Source organism: Corythoichthys intestinalis, chromosome 8 (genome assembly GCF_030265065.1).
Source record: "Corythoichthys intestinalis isolate RoL2023-P3 chromosome 8, ASM3026506v1, whole genome shotgun sequence".
Classification (NCBI taxonomy): domain Eukaryota; kingdom Metazoa; phylum Chordata; class Actinopteri; order Syngnathiformes; family Syngnathidae; genus Corythoichthys; species Corythoichthys intestinalis.
In genome coordinates this window covers 56,326,807-56,345,288 of record NC_080402.1, presented here as the reverse complement: position 1 = coordinate 56,345,288, position 18,482 = coordinate 56,326,807, and positions in this window count along the sequence as shown.

The following is an 18,482-nucleotide window of genomic DNA, read 5'->3' as shown; positions in this document are numbered from 1 at the left end:
TTATTGGAACAATTTTGTGGTTTCTTTAAATTTGTTGACCGTTTGGCCATGTTTGTCCTTGAACACGATTTAAGTCCCCAAGCACCAGCAGGGGCTTCACTAGACCTAATACAACACTGGGGCACAGCAGGGCACTGGTGACCAAGCAACACGTTTTTTAGCACTTATCCATCATAAAAAGTCAGAAATTGTTGTCCTGGGCTTGGAGGGCCGCTGGGGATCCTGTGGTGTGCTGTGCCGGTTGGGGGGCTGTGGCTGTGGCTCGTGGGCGGACAGGGGTGGGGGGCAGGCGTGGAGTTGGTGGTGCGTCCCCCTCTTCCCATCCCTGAGGGCCGGTTGATGGGAGCGTGGGTGGCCCGGGGGACTCCCGTGGGGGTGACGAAGGCTCCTTTGCTGGGCTGCAGGAGGAGGGATGGGCTGTGCTGCGTGGTCGGTTGCCAACGGGCTTACACTCACAAGGGATTCACGCGATTACTGGGTTCTAGATCCCAGAGCTGATTTGTGTACACTCTACCGCTCCCAATCACTTAGCTAATAGACTTCCCCACCCCCCTCCCCTTGTTTCCCTGGTCAACAGGCCCACATGGTGTCAACCGGAAATACATCTAGCTGACGATGGCACCAAAATATTAAGTTATTGTAGGCGTTCAATGTACAGTGCTGCTCGAAAGTTTGTGAACCCCACAGCGATGGTCAGATTTTTTGTAAAAAAAACTAAAATAACCTTATTAAATGTTAAGTTATACCCAAATCCACAATACTGACATTCCAAATAATGGACTGAAACAAAAGAAATAGTTATATTGTCATTCTTTATTTAACAAAAGTGGTTGATTTAAGAAAAACTCAGATATCATGTGTGCAAAAGTATGTGAACCCCTTCAGTTAATAGGATATTGCGCCTCCTTTTGCAGAGATTACCTCAACCAAACGGTTTCTGTAGTGACTAATCAGCCTCTCACATCTACTTTGGGGGATTTTTGCCCATTCTTCCTTGCAGAACGCAGTCAGTTGAGAGAGGTTTGATGGGCGTCTGGCATGAACTGCTCGCTTCAGGTCCCGCCACAGCATTTCAATGGGATTTAGGTCAGGACTTTGACTGGGCCAGTCCAGAACACGAATCTTCTTCTTTTTCAGCCATTCCTTGGTTGTATTGCTGGAATGCTTTGGATCATTATCATGTTGCATGATCCACCTTCTGCCAAGCTTTAACTTCAAAACAGATGGCGTCAGGTTATGTTCTAGGATTTGACAATATTCCTCAGAATTCATGATTCCCTGGACTATGTGGAGTTGTCCAGGTCCTGAGGATGAAAAGCAAGCCCAGATCTTGACATTCCCACCTCCATGCTTCACTGTTGGGAGAAGGTTCTTTTGGTGGTATGCAGTGTTGACTTTTCGCCAGACATGGCGGTTTTGGTTGTGACCAAACAGTTCAATTTTGCACCTACATCAGTTGATGAAAACTCTTTTTAATTTAGTCTCGACAACACAACTGTTAAAAGAACAAACAAAAAAACTACTGAATTGATTGATTAGGAAATCAGGTTGAAATAATAGAAAATTCCAAAATGTTGAGGGGGTTCACAAACTTTTGAGCAGCACTGTATTTCTTGTTGTTTGTGTTTTTCTTTCTTTTGTGTTCCTTTTCTCCTGTTCCCCCATAACCCCTTCCTGTTCGCTGCTTTGTCATAATAAACGAGATATGTTGAATGATCACAATTGAAGTAAGTCATACTCTCAATGTAAAACATTAAAACTGTTCAGACGATTCGAGTATATACAAGAATTTGGCAAAGCGCAGATGACGAGAAATTAGTCTTTTAATCTGACGGTTAGCCACACCTACCATTATGGGGCTCTAGCGTCCCCAACAGGTGGATGATGTAGGCAGGAGAATGGTCTCATCTGTTTTACTATTCAGCCCATTGAGGGGGAATTATTCAGAATGAGGAAAATGTGACGAAGAGAGCTGCAAAATGTCATTGTTTCAGGCTTTCCAAAATTTTAACAGGATATTCTTCTTTTCCAAGTATTTTTCCCTAGTAGCTAAATAAAGGGTATGGTCATGATAAAATTCTTGTGCTAAATGGAATATGAAGTAATAAAAATGCATTTATTCGGTACGACATGGCAAAATTACTCCATAATCGTCAAAACTGTCGACTTCACCTTTACTGTCGCATCTCCCGAACGATATTTTATGCTATAGTTTGTCATTTCCCTGCCGGCTTTGGAGAATGTAAACAAACCAAGAGGTGTGACAGCTAACCGACATGTTAACCCGAACCGAGTGATGTTTCAAAGTCTTCGAAGCGGAAAATCACAAATAACTGGCCCGGTCATTTCACTCGACGGCGGGATTGTTGATTGTCTTCGCCGATCGGGAACCCGCCCGGTGGCGAGCAAGTTAGAGCTCGTCGTTCCCCTGCTGAGGGCAGAGGGCTCGTTTGCGGGGAAGCAGATGGACACTGACCGCCGGACAAAACGGCCGACGTCAGAGGAATGTGTGGCTGCCAAATGGTCAACACGAATATGGCAAAATAATGCTTTACTACACAGCGAAGGCGTAAACAGCGAGCGAGTCATTGGAGAGCGGCTGCAGTTGTTGTGCAGCTAAAATGACAGAATGTGTATGAGGACAGCTTTTTACATGCCCATCAATGATTAAACGTAAGTAGTCCTTTATTGAAAGAAAGTTTGTAGTGTTTACTTTGTACTCCATGTATTCGCGGCTATTTTTAACAAAAAATTTCTGATTGGGTGGAAAATTTGACAGAACACCGGGCACACGAAGAGGGCAACAAGTCGAGAAGAGTGCTCTGCCGGCGGGGGGATGTGCAAAAAGCCACCGGTCGTGGGCCGAGTGGACAAAGGAGCATGTCAGCCACAAAATACAAGCCAGATACGTATTAAAATGATCCCATTATTTGACATAACAAAAAACATGGTTGCCTACAATTGTGGGACTATTGGACTTAAGAAGAAGAGAGTAAACATCGTATTTTGTATTATGTAAAATACTGGGATCGTGGCACACGTTTTATGACATGTAGAAAAGTTTTCCTCAGACTCATCCTGCCAAGTTAGCTGCAAAACAACTGCAAGCCGCTCTCTGCCGTGTAGTAAAGCATTATTTTACGCCATATTCGTGTTGACCATGTGGCAGCTGCGCGCTCCTCCGACGTCGGCCGGTTTGTCCAGCGGTCATTGTCCAGCTGCTTCCCCAGCGAGCTCTCCTGTCTGCAGCAGGGGAATGAGCTGTAGCTTGCTCGCCGCCGGGCAGGTTGCTGATCGCCGAAGACAATCGACAACCCGCCGCCGTGTCAAATGATCCAGGCTAGTTTTGTGTGATTTTTTCGCTTCGAGGTTCGGTTTAGCATGTCGGCTAGCTGTCACGCCTCTTGCTTTGTTTACATTCTCCGAAGCCGGGGCCGGGAAATGACAAAAGCCTGACTAACTACGGTGGCATGAAATATCATTCGGAATGTGCGACAGTAAAGGTGAAGTCGACAGTTTAGACTATTATGGAGTAACTTTGCCATGTCATACTGAATAAATACATTTCTATTTTATATTCCATTTAGCTAGGGTGACCATATTTTGATTTCTAAAAAAGAGGACACTCAGCCCGGCCTCAAGATACTTGAATTTTACTCGAAGTTCACTCAAAGATGCCTATATCACTTTAATATAAAGTGTGCCCCCTAACTCTGGATGGAAAAATGCAGTTTGAAAAAAAATAATAATAATGACTTAGAAAAAAAAAAATATATATATATATATATATATATGTATAATGCAGACCCATAGAAATGTAGTCCAGTCAATACACATACACACAGTAGGCTATGTGCCAACTAAACATTTTTATAAATTACTACCATGACAATTGTCCTTGACAAATTGTTATTCCCATTCAATTGATGTTCTCATTCAATGTTCTAGATTGCACACAAACAAAAAACGAAATAAACTGAAACTATTCAATCAGCATGTTTCCAAATGTAGCAGTTCAAAACTACGTTTCCAATAATGCCTTGCGCGGTTTAGCTTACTGATAGCTAGCTGAAGCAAATTTCAAACTTTGCTATCAAAGTTTACAATTATCGGCAGCGTGCCGATGCGACACCAAACGGGATTTTACAGTCAAAGCTCCGACAGAAGTCAACAGTTGCCATCATATACGTATTTATCATTAAAAAAAAAAAAAAAAACAGGCATTGTGGCCAAATCGTCAACCCAGTAGATGGCGGTAATGCCTCATGATAGGGGTAAACTGCCAACAAAAACAAGAAGAACTACTACTTCCCTCCTTTCTAGTAGGAGCCATGTCAACTGCTGCCACTCAGCGGTCGGAGGGATCTCTTCAAATTGGTCCCGTGAAAAATCATAAAAACTGGACATTTTTATGAATTTATAAAACCCGCCCGGACCACGAGGACACTACGTGAAAGTAGGACTTGTCCGGGCAAAAGAGGACGTTTGGTCACCCTAATTTAGCACAAGACTGTTATTTGTCATGACCATACCATTTATTTAGCAATTGGGGAGAAATACTTTGGTTAAAAAGAATAGGATATTCTTTTTAACCAAAGTATTAAATATTGGAGTAGAGAGACTGAAACAAAGACATTTTGCGGCTCTCTTCGTCGCATTTTCCTCGTTCTGAATAATTCCCCCTCAATGGGCTGAATTCTAAATCAGATGAAACCATGAACCTGCCAGCGTCATCCTCCTGTTGGGGACGCTAGAGCTGGGGATGGGAATTGATACGATTTTTACGATTCCGATTCCATTATCGATATTGCTTAATGATTCGATTCTCTTATCGATTTTAATTTGGGGAAAAAGAAGAACAAACATTTTGATTGGCATCGAGTTTGTTTAATCAGAAGTAACAACCTTACAAACTCACAATGAGGTCAAAAGAGGCCCAAAGCCTCAATGTTAACTGTGGCAATAAGTGGCAAATGCACAAGAATGTGTAAAATTTTACTGAAACATTTTTCTATAGAAATAAAAAATATTGGTATCTATTGGCATATAGGTCGTTGTTCTGCTTTTGGCAATATGTGTTAAAGGAGAGGAGAGGTCCCCAAACTTTTTCCTGTGAGGGCCACTTAACGTTTCCCTTTTCTGTTGTAAAAGTAAATAAAGTAAATAAATATGATAATATAGCATAAAATAATATAATAATAAATAATAATAATACTATTAATTAAGTATATAATAACCAGATAACCCTCTCTGAGTTCTTCACAGAAAAAGGCTAGGAAATAACACTATTGAGAAAAAAAATAAATAAATAAAAATAAAATTCAAAATGCTCTCTGGTATTGTTTAGGGGGCCGTATCCGACCCGCGGGCCGTAGTTTGGGGACCCCTGTGTTAAAGTGTATTATTTACCATTATATTGAAATGCATGCCTTTTAGTTTTTATGGTGCTTTCACGCTCAAGTGGGGGCGCCCTTGCGCTTCCTCACGTGAAGAAGAGCGCGCTTACACGTGAAGAAGAAGTGCCGCATCCAAGCGAGTGAGCGAGTTAGTGAGAGAGGGAGACACTGCTACGAACCTACGTTCTTTGTTAATGTTTGTAAAATAGCTACCGAGGCAACGCCTGTATGTATCATCTTTTGTGTTGTTGTTGTGTGTTTTCACTCGCGATCGGACACTTAAATCCAGTTGTGTAGTGGTTTGAACGATGTGCTAATGCTAGCGAATGCATGCTAACAGTTGTGTTATTAATGTATTAGCAGCTAATAGGGAATGCGACGTACTACGTCATTGTTTGGATACGCCTCCATGCTGGTAATATCCTTTACTTCCGGTCCGGCAGACTCAACGCGGATTGTAACCAGTCTTGCTGTTTACTTTGCCTTGGGATAGTTTTTATGCAGGAATCATGTTAAAAAAGCAAAGTCGTCGTGGCATTTACAGGGAAACGCTGTCAGTAGAGGCTCAAAACCGGTACTTTAAAAAAAATGACTTTTATTAACGTCGTAGACCCATACTTGCTGCCAAAGAAGGCATGGAGCAACAATTTGGACGACTTGCCCTCGTTGACAACAAACGACATCATCGCATACCTTGTCTGCGGTATGAGTGCCTACACATTAGTTCAGTTGAAAAATTGCAAATCCCTTCAGGCTCATGTCCAGTTCACTAATGGATGGGTTTAGGACCTACAGATTTTCAAAGCAACAGACGACAACACGCTCGTCTGCTCACAGGTAGGCTACGTGCTGTGCGGTTCTCACAGTGTCTGTCTTGCCTTGTTTACATTTCTGCACCACAGTGCACGAAATGTTGTTAACATATCGCCATCGTTTAACTCATTGTTCCCTGGTGCACGAAAGTAAAACCTAAAGCACAACACGCTGTAATAGTAACAAGTCTGTATTAATTGTGCATGTTAATGTAATTTGTGTTTAAATATTGGAATTAAAATTAGCTTATTAATGAGGCTCATATTCATGAGAAATGTAGCCCTGACCTGGTCTTATTAATGGATTTATTAATGTCCTATCCCCAGCAAAAAGTGTACATGCATGTTATGCTGTTATATCATCCCTACCAATGTTAAGACCAAACCTACACTCTTGCTGTTAATCCATTGCTTTTTACATGATCAACTGTTGATCCAGCATTTATCATCTTATAGCTCACTTGACTGTATCCATGTTTAAACGACAGTTAAATGACTAAATGCATGTTTACTCGAGTGCTTTTATTTACTTTCACATTGATTTCAAAACATTTTTTTTTCTCTCTGCCCTAACAGGTTTTGCACTCTCAGCGCGTCAACGAGACTCCTTTAAGGCCATGGGTCATCACTGACTTAAAACTCTCAATTCAAATATTGTGTTGGAGTTGAAATATCTAAAATTGAAATGCAAGAACTGTAATGTACATATTTATTCACCTTTATTGACCTAAGGCCACCGAATGTTTTATTTCTTTAAACCGCTTTGAAAAAGACACGTTTTATTGTAATCTTGTATTTATATAGTATATTGCTTTTTATAATTTATTATATTGTATATTATAATATTTGCTGCCCCCTGTCAGAGTGTGGGCCATTTTGCACTAATGTAAGAATTTTAAACTGTCAGTTCAAATATTGTCTTGGGGAACTTGCAATACTTAAAATGGAAATGCAAGAACTTTAAAGTACATATTGATTCTGTCTGGCAATTTACCCAAGGCCAGTGATTTTTTTTTTTTTTTTAACTGCTTTGACAAAGACACTTTTATTGTAATCTTGTATTTATATAGTTTATTATTTATAATGTATTATAATATTATATAATATTTGCTGCCCCCGTCAGAGGGTGGGTCTTGTTTGCACTAAAGATTTTAAACTATCAGTTCAAATATTGTATTGGAGAAGTTGCATTACTTGAAATAAATCTATTGCAATTTGCCAGTCCCAGTTCTTGTGTACAACACTGTCCAAACATTGTCAATGCATATTCCAAATAGAATAACAAAATCACCTGACTTTGTAATCATTACACCTGTTTATTATGAAGAGCTGAAGTAAACAACAAGCAGTTACAGTTTGTCAAGAACTTGTTAAAGTCATGTTTTGGTATTCACATTTTATTGACTTTTCACAACAACACTTGGGCTCATGTTTGTAAGAGCACAGCAAACAAAGTTTCAGCGTGCACTCTTCGCCTTTCCAACCTCTCATAAGGCTCCGATGTGGTGCGCTTGACCTCAGAACAACCCAAGAAGAGAGATTGTGACCAATCGGGATGTGTTGTATTTCATATGCAAGGAACACAACAAATGTAGGTGAGCATTGCTACCGAGGAAGATTTACACAGCGGTAAACAAACAAACAAACAAAAACGTGTATTGAAACCAAAACAGTGGATAAATCGTTCAATTTACCAGAATAGAAATGACGGGAACACGCTCTCATTCCAGCAGAAATATGATCAAAAGAAATGCTTTTCCGATGAACCGCCGCGACCCAAGCCATCCGTCGTGCCTTCGTGATCTCTGATATTTGGTCCCATTCATTGGTCTTCCATGCAGGAAAACGGTGAAAAGTGAGTCCAGTTTTCCTTGCCTCTTCAAGTGATGGTTGAATAAAGTCAGCAAATTATACCAACGTCTTCTGCATCGTCATTTGGGAGTTTAGCTAGCTGTATAGCCAGGACTGAGCCTTAGCGTCTCGGTGAGGACATTGCAGTCGTACTCGCTCCCGATGCAGTTATCTCCCCCTTGCAATGACTGCAACTCGCTTTGTTGTAATTTTTTCTCGTGAAGTGAAGAGACACTTTCGAGCGTTTGAAGTTTTTGAATCAACGTGCTGTCATTGTTATGTTTATGGCTGCAATGCCCAATGCTCATGCTGAACCATCGTAACCTTTCATTTTCACCCTCTTTCCTGGTGAAGTGTAGCCAAACTTTGGAGCGAGTGGTTCTTGGCGCCATGCTAGTTTGATGCGTCTGGACAACAAGACACATCACAACGCAATATGCGTCTTTAGAATCATTAAAGGGATGTTAAGGCTTTTTTATTGTGATGTCGAGGCCTCGAAACACTAGGAACCGGTTCGGAATTGGAATCTGATTTCGATTTCCATCCCTAGCTAGAGCCCTATAATGGTAGACGTGGCTAAACGGCGGATTAGAAGACTAATTTCTCGTCATCTGTGCTTTGCCAAATTGTTGTATATAGTCAAATCATCTCAAAATATGATTCTAATTCACATAATAATGCTATTTAGGACTTTTTTTTAATCCTGGCGTACGCACTGTAAACTATATATAATCAAACCAAAGTACAAATTTACTATATGTACAACTATTTTATTTTATATTTGCTCATGCTCATCAACTTCCATCTCTCCTTCACCTCTTCTTACACTCTGCTGCTCTACTTGGTCTGGACAGAAATGTAGATAATATCACTAACTGTTATGCAATCCATCAGTGTTTCTCAACTGGTAGGTTGTGACCTAAAAGTGCTCTATATAGCCTAGGTGGGATACCCAGCTAGCCTACCTCTCTCATTCCTCCTTGCTGAATTATCCTTGCTGTGATCAAATTATTTTCTAATATCCATTTGCAAGAGTAATGCTCTTTGAGTCAAATAGAAATTTTAAAAATATATACATCTTGTACAGGGACTGTAGTCACAAATAACATGCATGTAAATCAGCTGTAAATGATGATGAGCACAACAACAACAAAAAATTAGAGGTTACATCCCAAAGATAAACAATCAATTCATACATATCAATTCTATTCATGCTGGTCATATAAATAAATAGCATGAGTATTAATAGAGCTCAAATACCATATATTGTATTAACACAATACTAGACAAAGCTCTTGAGTGAGAGCCTCTCACTCAAATTGCATTTAATTGTCATTATATTCATAGCCAGTTAGCTAAAAGATAGCAGCTAATTTGTTACTTCAATTTGCAACCAGAGTAGTTTACCACAGTTAGCTGTCTGATACGTAAATTTGAACCATTTAAATTAACAATTTATAGGAATAGGCAACCAAACAAACATCAAAACAGATGTAAAAACGAACGTCAAGAATGGGCAGTGAAGGGGATAGTTACTTTTCTAGCAGACACCGTATAACTGTTTGCATTAGTGTAACACATTCATTGTAGTAAAGTATTTAACCATAGTTCAAAGAAACAGGCAGACTTTACTCCATGCCCTTTGACACAGTAAAGTGGACCAGCTTATCAGCCCTCGCCTGATAAACAAAGGAAGACAACACCCAGGCACGCCTTCCGCCGAGCCCACTCCACCACAGCTTTCAGAAGACTGAACATTTAGCTGACAACTGTCGCTTCTCAGGAACATTCCGATGTATCCGTTGTTTTGCGGACCCTGGATCCAGCATTGCCTCTCTGTTGTCTGTTTTGCCTTGCTTTTTGATCACTGTCGATGAATAAATTGTCAACCTGCTGTTTTCGGTGAGCCTTCTTCTAACTTTTGAAACTTGGGAGTCAGTGCAAGGGGTTAACACCGGAGTGAACGCGCGGGGTTTGGCTTTTCGGCCAAGTTGCTGGGGCTGCGCCAGCGGAATGCTAACTGGTCCATCTGTTGCTTTTCCGGTGGCTTGGTTGCGAAGCCAAATTCCAGCCAAGTCAGAGTCAGCCGAGTTAGAGTCCGAGTCACCTGATTTTGAGAATCTGCTGATACCGAGTCGCAATCCGATACTGGGGAATTTTAAAAAATATATATATTAATTTGAGCAAAAGTTCCAAACATGTTACAGTATGTAATGTTGACATACCTCTTCTTCTTTTTCCGGGAGTGTTGCATAGTATAAAACGTATATTTTTCTTTCTTTTGGCAGTGTCATTGTATTTCTGGATTATTTTGCTACTTTAAAAAAATATATATATATATATATATATATATATATATATAATATAATATAAGCGTATTGGCCAAAACAGCGCCTAGACAGATTATTGGCGCCAATATTTGGAAATTTGATGTATATTAGTATCGGCCCTTTTTTTTTTTTTTTTTTTTTATAATTCGACCGGCTGATATGAAATTATTTTTTTTTTAAACTGATTTATTTCAACTCAGATGCAGCCACGCCTCTCTCTCCTGCACTAGTATTCGCTCCGTCCTGTATTTGGTTAAATGGTAATGGTAAATGGAGTTATACTTGTATTGCGCACTTCACACTATATCCTCATCTATCTACTGGTGACACATTACCAGGAGCAACGTGGAGTTTAGTTTGCCTGGCACGGCCAAACTGTTCTCCCTGTGTTTTTCAAACACTGAGAGTATAGTCTGGGACCCAGCCTCATTAACGGCCTCTCGAGCAAGTACAAAATCAATCGACAAATCAGATTCTTTTATTTGCGTGACGTGTTCTTAACGAGCAACGTCACTCTTCCGCGTCAGAAGTCGTCTCCACAACAACACAGATGGCGAACAGGAGAGCCGAGAATATGTTCCAATCCACAGTAAAATCAGTTTTAAATAACCGAAAACACATCGACACAAGTCATTGACAACAGTCTGTCTCGTGCTAGCCATGTTGAATAAACTCCACTCTCCTCGTATGTTTACTTCCGCGCGCAAGTCCCTCGTCCTGCCCGTCGCTGATTGTTCCACTCCGCTGTCTGTTTGCTGTGGCTTGCTCCGCCCTGGAAATTTTATCCGCTTAATGGTGGCCAGCCAGACAGAGGTGAGTCTGGAGTACCAGGCTCGAGTTTAGTATCTTGGTCAAGGTTTGATGAGGTCATCAGGGCAGAGAACCGAACCCACAGCCTCTGGGTTGGGTAGCGTTGTGGTGACCACTGCATTGTTACAGAATTCACCTAGGGAAGTTATGTGGGGTATGTTGTGTTCCGGGGGGAAACTATATTTTGCCGTGCCCGTTTCCGGCACAGATACTTAAGAGCCATGTGCGTTCCGGCTGAGTTAGCAGTGTCACGAGCGGCCGAGCACGACAGCACGTCTACTCAATGGGCTATCGAGACTCACAACATCCATCCGCCACATCGCACACAAAGCTGTCCTCACACACACTGGAAAGTGAGAGGAAAAGTTTTCTTCTGCCAGAAGTTCCGGACAGATTCAAATTCAGGCACTTCTGGAGCTATTAATTTCTATCCGATTCCATAAACATGCTTTAGGAATTTCAATAAAGTTCAGTGTTATTATTCAGTGTTTCAATATTCAATTTTATTACACCAATTTTTGCAATTTTACTGCAAATGAATACTGGCTCCAAAAATCAGTTACCGGCCCCTCTAACTACTAATAATCGGAATCTGTACTGGTCCTGAAAAACCGGTATCTGTCGATCTCTAGTTTCCTTGTGCACTGCCAGACAGCCATGCTACTATTACATGTCCTCCAATAAAACACAAGGATTGGCCTTTTCTTTTTTTATATGAAGTAAATTGTTTAAGGTTATAAAACTGCAACAAAGAAACATGCAATCATTCAACATAACTGCACAGTATACAAATACCATAGACACCACACTTCACTTGAGCTACAAGCTATTAGCATACAGTAGGTGAGCTTCCATACAGGACTTATTAACAAATTTCGTTCATATCGCTTTTCCACATAAACACACATATAACAGGTTTGTATAGAGGTATGTATAGTACTTAAAGACATGGTTCCAAGGCAGGAACATAACAAAAAGCACTTAATAGCTTCAATGCGACCGACAGGCACAGTGAACTGTGAGAGTGAATGGCCTGTATTCTACAACCCCTAGCAAAAAGTATGGAATCACCAGTCTCGGACGAGCACTTACTCAGACATTTTATCATGTAGAACAAACTCAGATAAAAAAGCTTGAAAAAATAACCAATTAGTTCAAAACTGCAACTCTTTAGCATTCAGAAACACGAAAAGAAATGAATAAAAACATTGTGGTGGTCAGTAATTGTCACTTTTATAGAGCAAGTGCAGGGAAATATATATGGAATCACTCCATTCTGAGGAAAAAAATATGGAATCATGAGAAACAAACAAAGACATAACAATCAAAACACATCTCTTGTATTTAGTAGCACCACCTCTGGCTTTTATGACAGCTTGCAGTCTCCGAGGCATGGACTTGATGAGTATTGTTCATCAATTTGGTGCCAACTCTCTTTGATTGCAGTTCCCAGATAATCCTTGCAGGTCGGAGCCTTGCTGTCGACCATTTTTTTCAATTTCCACCACAGGTTTTTGATAGAGTTGTGATCTGAGCTATTTGCAGGCCATGACATTGACTGGATGAGTCTTTCTCCAAGGAATGCTTTAGTAGTTTTAGCTCTGTGGCTTGATGCATTGTCATCTTGGAAAATAACAAACATATTTTCAATTGAAGGGATAAGAAAGCTGTCCAAAATTTCAATGTATACTTGTGCATTTATGGAAGATTTAACCACAGCCATCTCCCCAGTGCCTTTGCCTGACATGCAAACATGCGACATTGGAACTTTTGTTTGGTGCTGTTCCAGTGAGATTTACAAAGATGACTACCTGAAGAAGACATCAAAATTCCCTCAGTCCTTGATGATATGGGGCTGCGTGTCAGGCAAAGGAAAAAAACAGCAAGGCTCCGACCTACAAGGATGATCTGGCAACGGGATTTGGCACCAATTTGATGAAGAATACTCATCAAGTCCATGCCTCAGGGACTGCAAGGTGTCATAAAAGCCAGAGGTGGTGCGACTAAATACTAGAGATGTGTTTTGATTGTTATTTCTTAGTTTGTTTCTCATGATTCCATATTTTTATCCTCAGAATGGAGTGATTCCATATATATTTCCTTGCACTTGCTCTATAAAAGTAACATTTACTGACCACCACAATGATTTTTATTCATTTCTTTTAGTGTTTCCGAATGCTAAAGAGTTGCACTTTCAAACTAATTCATTATTTTTTCAAACTTTTTATCTGAGTTTGTTCTACATGATAAAATGTCTGAGTAAGTGCTCGTCCGAGACTGGTGATTCCATACTTTTTGCTAGGGGTTGTATACTGCGTCACAAGATGGATGAAATGAAATATTATGACCACAAGGTGGCAGTAACTGTACTGTAAAATGTCACCAGGCTCTTAAAACTGGCAACTCGAGCCAGCACAATAAGTTCCTTTCAAATTAAAAAGCCGATCCTTTTCACCTGATTCCAATCCTCTGAAAAATAGCCAATTGGATCGGGGACATCTCTAGTCAAGAGGGGAAAAAATTGTTTAAATGTTTACTTTCAGAGTTTATGTTACCGATCAGATTCTAATAGCTGGGTTTACATGTACATTTATCTTTGATCTTTACCACTGGATTTGACACCAGGGACATAATTTTCGGACAGAATTGGTAGGTTTAGCTCAGTAGACATCTCCTTCGTACACTATTTACATGCATTTACTATTAGGGACAAACAGGAGGTTGACCCGCCTAGCAACAATTGCTAAAGTCATGAATGTTAATGAGCAAAAGTGATGTGTTGCTTGCGGTACGCCGTTGAAAAAAACTTCACTTCAATCCAAAAAAAAAAATTGTCAATCAGAGAAAAATAATGCATTTTTTGAAACTCAAATTTATTTTGCATTCAAAAATATGTTTTCTTTGATCTTGGTGAAGTGCTAGAGTCTTAAGTTGCTTTGCTTTATCATGGACCACAATGGAAGAAAAAAATAATGGTACACTTCGTTAAATAAAAGCCAGTGGATGCTATCATAGTTTCTTTGTTTTGCCTACAACACAGCACAGTTTTCTTTAAATTGTTGAAATCTGGAAAAAAAAAAAAAAAAAGTGATTAATCACATAATTAATTACAAAATCATGTGAATAATTGCGATTAAAAAAATAAATCGTTGGCCAGTACTGCTTTAACCTTTTCTAATTAGAACTTTATACACGATCATGATAATGATATATGATGATGATGATAAGCTTCTACATCAGGGGTGTCCAAACCTTTTGCAAAGGGGCCCAGATTTGGTGTGGTAAAAATGTGGGGGGCCGACCTTGGCTGACGTCCTTTACGTAGAACAATATATTTAAGCAAATTTAAGCAAACTGACGATGATATTCCCCTGTTTCAACAATCTATCCTTTACCACCATATGCCGTCTTTCTTATATATATATATATACAGTGCCTTCCAAAGTATTCGGCCCCCTTGAACCTTGCAACCTTTCGCCACATTTCAGGCTTCAAACATAAAGATATAAAATTTTAATTTTTTGTCAAGAATCAACAACAAGTGGGACACAATCGTGAAGTGGAACAAAATTTATTGGATAATTTAAACTTTTTTAACAAATATAAAACTGAAAAGTGGGGCGTGCAATATTATTCGGCCCCCTTGCGTTAATACTTTGTAGCGCCACCTTTTGCTCCAATTACAGCTGCAAGTCGCTTGGGGTATGTTTCTATCAGTTTTGCACATCGAGAGACTGACATTCTTGCCCATTCTTCCTTGCAAAACAGCTCGAGCTCAGTGAGGTTGGATGGAGAGTGTTTGTGAACAGCAGTCTTCAGCTCTTTCCACAGATTCTCGATTGGATTCAGGTCTGGACTTTGACTTGGCCATTCTAACACCTGGATACGTTTATTTTTTTAACCATTCCATTGTAGATTTGGCTTTATGTTTCGGATCATTGTACTGTTGGAAGATAAATCTCCGTCCCAATCTCAGGTCTTGTGCAGATACCAACAGGTTTTCTTCCAGAATGTTCCTGTATTTGGCTGCATCCATCCTCCCGTCAATTTTAACCATCTTCCCTGTCCCTGCTGAAGAAAAGCAAGCCCAAACCATGATGCTGCCACAACCATGTTTGACAGTAGGGATGGTGTGTTCAGGGTGATGAGCTGTGTTGCTTTTACGCCAAACATATCGTTTTGCATTGTGGCCAAAAAGTTCCATTTTGGTTTCATCTGACCAGAGCACCTTCTTCCACATGTTTGGTGTGTCTCCCAGGTGGCTTGTGGCAAACTTTAAACGAGACTTTTTATGGATATCTTTGAGAAATGGCTTTCTTCTTGCCACTCTTCCATAAAGGCCAGATTTGTGCAGTGTACGACTGATTGTTGTCCTATGGACAGACTCTCCCACCTCAGCTGTAGATCTCTGCAGTTCATCCAGAGTGATCATGGGCCTCTTGGCTGCATCTCTGATCAGTTTTCTCCTTGTTTGAGAAGAAAGTTTGGAAGGACGGCCGGGTCTTGGTAGATTTGCAGTGGACTGATGCTCCTTTCATTTCAATATGATGGCTTGCACAGTGCTCCTTGAGATGTTTAAAGCTTGGGAAATCTTTTTGTATCCAAATCCGGCTTTAAACTTCTCCACAACAGTATCTCGGACCTGCCTGGTGTGTTCCTTGGTTTTCATAATGCTCTCTGCACTTTAAACAGAACCCTGAGACTATCACAGAGCAGGTGCATTTATACGGAGACTTGATTACACACAGGTGGATTCTATTTATCATCATCGGTCATTTAGGACAACATTGGATCATTCAGAGATCCTCACTGAACTTCTGGAGTGAGTTTGCTGCACTGAAAGTAAAGGGGCCGAATAATATTGCACTCCCCACTTTTCAGTTTTTTATTTGTTAAAAAAGTTTAAATTATCCAATAAATGTTGTTCCACTTCACGATTGTGTCCCACTTGTTGTTGATTCTTGACAAAAAAATTAAATTTCATATCTTTATGTTTGAAGCCTGAAATGTGGCGAAAGGTTGCAAGATTCAAGGGGGCCGAATACTTTTGCAAGGCACTGTATATATATATTATATCCTCTGGTTGTCTTACGTCTCTGACCATTCTTGGGAGTCATTTACATTGCTATATTTGTGTTGCCTGGCACGGCCAGACTGTTCTCCCTGTATTTTTCAAACACTATGAGAATCGTCTATGTAGGAACCAGCACATTAACGGCCTCTCGAGCAAGAACAAAATCAAACATCTAATCAGGTTTGTTTATTTGTGAATTTGTATTCTTAACGAGCAACGCCACTCTTCCGCATCAGAAGTCGTCTCCACAACAACACAGATGACGAACAGGAGAGCCGAGAATATGTTCCAATCCACGGTAAAATCAGTTTTAAATTAACAAAAACACATAGACACAAGTCATTGACAACAGGCTGTCTTTTGCTAGCCATGTTAAACAAACTTCTCCGTTTACCGCTCGAGCCGCGCGAGTTGTCGCTTTACCAATGTCACGTCTGCCCATCGCTGACTGGTCCACTCCGCTGTCTGTTTGCTGTGGAAATTGCCCTGGAAATTTGATCTGCTCATTGGTTGCCAGACTCTATAGCTGGAACAGCGGTGAGTCTGGTGTACCAGGTTAATATTTGTGTAGTGATTGCAAATGCTACTCAGTGAAAGCCAACGAAAACTTTTAAAAAAATTTTATCAAAACCAATTTTTATTCTGTAGTTTATTTACACTTCCACCTTACTAAAGTTTTTTTTTTTCACAACATAAAAGATAACAACAGTGGCAGTCAGATACCATTTTAATTTTTTTCAGGTCATTCATTATCAGACAGAAGCAGCACGACAAACGCCACACTAAAAAATATGTCAAAATATCCAAATGGCTTACCTCTTCGTCCTCTGTAGGACCATGGCCCCCAACTAAAGGTTTACTGCATATGAAATGTGACTGGCTTCACCTTGCTGGTGTTACACTGGTCTTTTGGACGTCCGCGCAAGTTGATCCATTCTTCACATTTTTATGTTTTGGGAAACGTATAAGGAAGAAAACGTCCTTAACGTGTCATAATGTCTGGAGTCGTTTTTACACGTTCTATAGCAGCCGTTTCTGATCGGCATGTCCTTTATTGAAAGATTACCGGACAAAACAAGCACAAATAACATGGATTGTATGCGAGGGCTTGTCTATGATGACCCACTTCCGCGTTACGATGGCGACGTCACGGTCTAAAAATAGCATTCGTGCGGTACGCTATTGAAACAACTTTGATTGAAGTGAAGCAATTTTGTGTTAGGACATTTGTGTCTTTAATAATGTTAATAATTTGAACAATATTCTTGAATTAATGAACTGGGGGTTGTGTGGCTCAGTGGTAGAGTAGTCGTCCCCCAACCCCAGAGGTTGTGGGTTCAATTCTCTGCCCTGATGTACTCGCCTAAGTTACCTTGAGCAAGATACAGAACCCCACATTGCTCCTGGTGCTGTGTCACCAGTAGGTAGATGGCGATGTAGTATAAAGCGTGCCTTGAAAGGTGAAAAAGCGCTATATAAGTATAACACCATTTACCCTTTAAGGACAGTCAAAGCTTTTTGAAAGATTAAATATACACATTTATTGCTTAAAATAAGTCTGATAATATTATTTTCAGATCGAAGAAATCTGAGTAAAATTTACTTGAAACACTGGCAGATAAGTTCACTTATTTCTAGTAGATTTACACTGATAACAAAGGAATTTAACTAGTTTTAAGGAGGTGTGTTTTTGCAGTGTAGCAAGCTAACTTGCACAGTGCGTATGGGCAGCCTTTAAAGACTAGTTAACAGATTAATGCGTCAGATTATTCGATTTACTTTGAGTAAATATTACTATTTCATTAAGACCATACATTTAAAAGTTCGTCATTTTTCACCTAAATAAATAAATTTAAAAAAGGCTTTCAAATAGCATTTTGAACAATATTTATTCTTGAATTAAGAGCATATCTGACCAACAAGCTTTTTTAAGATTAAATTTACTGACTTTTTGCTTAAAATAAGTCTTAAGCTTATTCACAGCTCGCTATTTTTCATATTTCACAAAATCTGAGTAAAATTTACTTGAAGCACTGGCAGATATTTTCACTTATTTCTAGAAGATTTACACAAAAAACAAGACAATTTAATTAGTTTTAAGGAGGTGTGATTTTTGCATTGTTTGCTGCTTAGACACAAAGAATAGGAATGTTGTCTGGAATGTTTTAATGTGGGAGTTTGATATACTCCAATTGTGGTTGTTCATGAT